Source organism: Gadus morhua, chromosome 7 (genome assembly GCF_902167405.1).
Source record: "Gadus morhua chromosome 7, gadMor3.0, whole genome shotgun sequence".
Lineage (NCBI taxonomy): Eukaryota > Metazoa > Chordata > Actinopteri > Gadiformes > Gadidae > Gadus > Gadus morhua.
In genome coordinates, this window is record NC_044054.1 from 29,016,292 (window position 1) to 29,020,416 (window position 4,125).

General features: G+C 47.2%; 1 protein-coding gene across 1 annotated transcript in view; it reads left to right on the forward strand.

Annotated features, from left to right (window-relative positions):
* The first annotated feature begins 1,555 nt into the window (after positions 1–1,555).
* Positions 1,556–4,125, forward strand: part of LOC115547299 (protocadherin-16-like) — a 19,621-nt gene continuing 17,051 nt past the window's right edge. Inside the window, exon 1 of the mRNA XM_030361424.1 lies at positions 1,556–2,135. The gene's annotated coding sequence lies outside the window, so the exon portion shown is untranslated. The remainder of the gene's footprint in view (positions 2,136–4,125) is intronic.

Consider the following 4,125-nt stretch of genomic DNA (forward strand, 5'->3'; position numbering starts at 1 on the left):
ACACATTCAAACACGCATCCACATTCTTAAACATCCACACACAGAGAAAAACGTTGTTTAACTTTCTAAACCAAGTGGTTTTATTAAGTTTAGTCACTTTACAGTTACTGGTCCTATTTTTTGCCATTACCTTAATGCAATCTGTATTCCCATCAACTGAACAATAATCCAAAGGGGTTGTCCACTCCTGGGAAAAGAGAGAAGGAAAAGAAAAAATGGACGGGGAAAGCTTTTGATCTCAACCCAAGGGGCTATGGATCATGAGACATGAGATATTTCTTCTGAACATTTTGTGGTGAAAACCCAGGGACAACAACACAGTAAAAGGTTAAGGCTGACATTAAGTTGTTCCTGCGGTGTTTATACAGAAATATGAGCCTAGAACAACATGAGACATGTCAATTAGACAGACCTTCTATTGTCCCCGGGCTTTGCCCATGGCACTGCTTTCTATCCTTCTGCAGCCAACTGAGTTTGAATCAGGTGAAAAGGAAACGGGTTTAAAACCTACTGACCGAATGCAGGATCTAAAGGCAAGTTAGTTTAGTGGGTTTCTTTGGAAAATGTTGAATGTTCTGCCCTAGTTTAAAGACAAATCGGCACGGCCAGAAGACACCTGAGAACAGAAACACGTTTTTCTTTATGTGTGCACTCTCTCCCACACACACACACACACACACACACACACACACACACACACACACACACACACACACACACACACACACACACACACACACATGCATGTACACAAACACATAAACGTACACACACTCGCACACGCACACACACACATATTCTCACACAAACATACACACACACACACACACACACACACACACACACACACACACACACACACACACACACACACACACACACACACACACACACACACACACACAGGCTTTATATTCCCTCGCTGAACTCCAGTGGTGCAGGTGGAAACGTGACCTACAATTCGCCGAGTGATAAATGACTTGATGTTTGTTCTTGCTGAAGTGGGGGGAATGGGCACGATGGAGTTATAGAGGTTATTCTCATTGCGAGGAGGGGCGTAGGCCTAGGCTTAAAAGTTCGGGTTTGCAGCTTGCTTTTAGGCGTTTTGAATAATTATTCGTCTAGCGTTATCCTTGATCTATTTTTAATGAACCTTGTATTTTGCAGTCATTCGTTAGACTCGGATAAATTGAACTGTAAATAACGTAGGCCTACTAATAAAATAACGTGATAAGTCATACAATTTCAAACAAAGAGGGCAGGTTTGCGCAAATAAAAGTGCACATACTTTTATTCACAAAATAATAAAAAGGGATCTTGTGTTGTTAGGTATGCAGACACAACCATCCTTTTGTCTGGAGACCACTTCCCTCGATCAGAGCTTGGGGGCACCAAAGACTTCCTACTGTATTCCAAAAACCTTCCGCCAGCTCCCCGCGTGTCGAATAAATTAGCAACCCAGATCGGAGACAGGAGGAGGGGAGGGGAAGGAGTAGTGTAGTGGAGGGGGGCTGGGCCTAGTGGCAGCCGTGTCGCGTTTCATTCAGACACACACTCCAACGCACACACACACGCACACACACCCACCGCCACGGTAGGCTCTGCTGCAGCTCAGCCTTGGCCACTACACCAGAGGAGGTTGGCTGTGCGGTTGGATGCTGAGTGAGGCGGAGAGAAAGCGTTGGTTGTGAGAGAAAGGACGCCGGGAGTTGCTGCATGCCTCTTCTTCTGACGGCGCCCCCCTCTCTGCTGCTGCTGCCGCCGGGTGAAGGTTTCGGCGTCTGCCGCGGGATCCATGTATGAACTGTGACCTGTTTACCTGAGAAGGAAGGATATATGCAGAGATAACCACAAAGCGGCTTGTCAGCGTCTCGTTTGGAGAGAAATCCGGGGACCCTAAACAGCCGTATTCTCTTTATTTTTTAATTAATAATTGTGGATACTATGCCGATGAGAGTCGCTCCGGTTGCAAGATTCATTCAAGATTCCTCCTAGGAGGGCTGTTTTTTTTCTCCGTTTTCATCGTTCCGGGAGGATTTGATAGAGACGAGCCGTTATTTTGTTGCATACTGATAAGGTGTTCCCGGGAAGCATCGGGAGCCAGCATTAAGAGCGGTGGAGAGGCTCACATGAATGTAAGTGGAAAATCCTTTCTTCGCGTCCCGATGCTTTTTCAAATTGCTTTCACGTGTGTGGCTGGTCAGCTTAATGGCAATCAAACACCATTAACATGCGATGAATTCACCGTACGGTGTGCATCTCTTGGCTCAGTGCGAGAGGGTCGGTGTATGGGAGGGGAGGGGAGGGGGGGGGGGGGGGATCATGCAAAGTCTGCAGCAGCCTACACCTCCTTGCATTGACAGGCACATCGCTATTTGCAATGCACACTGAAAAAGGGGGGACCTTCTGCTCTGGACTACAATAGCGAACACCAGGAATGAGAGGGAGGCTGCTCGTTCAGCCAGGGTCAGCCAGCTTCAGTGTCGTGGGGTGCTGGAAGACGTGTTGGTTATCCGACGAGGGTAATCAACCGAGACAGGGCAATGTTGTCACGAGAAATCGTGAATAGTGCATTGTATCGCAGGCCTATATAAAATAAATCCGATTTGATCCACGTTTATGCATCTAGATGACTGATTTGGCGACAGTTTTTGTGTTGCGGGAAAAGCTGATGAGAATTCTGAAGGGCTGCCCGTCTCTCCCGGACACACAGGCCCGCACTTTGTTCTCCTAGAGGCGCACAGAACCAGAATCAGTGTGTGCATAAACCCACAATGTCCTTAGATAGAGCCAGTATTCCTTGGACCGATCCGGAGTGTTGAAAGCAACGAGTCGGATTTAAATATCTATCACACAGTAGAGCCGGTTCTGCTTGTGCCGTATAGCGAGGCACCCCTTGGCTCGCCACACCGCTTTCCATTTTACTCTGTGTGTAGGCGCGCCCGTGCGCGTACGTGTGTGTCTGTGTCTGTGTGTCTGGTACCCTGGCAGAAATACTCTACTACTAAATAACTAACGGTTTGTTTACTTCCAAGCAGCATAGCATTGACGATACTCTCACAGTCATTATTAAATAACCATAACGTGGCCAGCCATATTACAGAAAAAAAACACCACGTTAGTCTCACTTCCCAGTTAGATCACTTCCCATACAAGTGTTCCTGACACACACACACACACACACACACACACACACACACACACACACACACACACACACACACACACACACACACACACACACACACACACACACACACACACGCACATACAGCCATAGCCATATAATGTCTTTACTGCCGCCCATCTCAGCCGTGGTATACATTTACATGGTCCGGTATCAGAAACAAACGGGGCAACTGGGCATAAAATCCACACTTATTTCTCTGGTGGTGGTGGCAGCATTGATTGCAGCTCTGGGGCTTATTGAACATATTTAGTTATATGGCTTTGTCCTATCCTGATGAAGACAAACAGCAGGCAAATGCTGAAGCGTTCTGTGCCTTTTTGTGATTTTTTTCCCAACTGTTTCCAACCATGTCCCCTTTCAATAAAAGGAGTGTAGCACTACAAACTATTTCCTCTCCACAGTAAAGTGTACTGCCAGGAAACGCACTGAGCTTCTGCGCTATCTGCTTCAACCAAACGTGCGGAGAGAGAGATAGAGCCATTGTACGAGATGGTTGACGGAGAGGGAGAGAGAGGGAGACGGAGAGGAGGAATCAGTGTGAGAGAGAGAGAGAGAGAGAGAGAGAGAGAGAGAGAGAGAGAGAGAGAGAGAGAGAGAGAGAGAGAGAGAGAGAGAGAGAGAGAGAGAGAGATTGTACGAGATGGATTGAGAGGGAGAGAAAGGGAGACAGAGAGAAGGAGTCAGTGTAGGAGATGGATTGAGAGGGAGAGAGAGAAAGGGAGACAGAGAAGGAGTCTGAGGAACGGGCAAAGCGAAAGAGAGAAAATAGGTAGGCCTGTAATTGCAACCCAGGAGCAGCTGTTAGAATTTAGTGGGGCGATATGAATCAGAGGAACACTGTGGGAAGTGACGGTGTAAGCATATCTGCATGTGATGCAGACGTAGGTAAACCGATAACCCGACCAGCTCAACAGTGTGATTCACATGTTGATTCG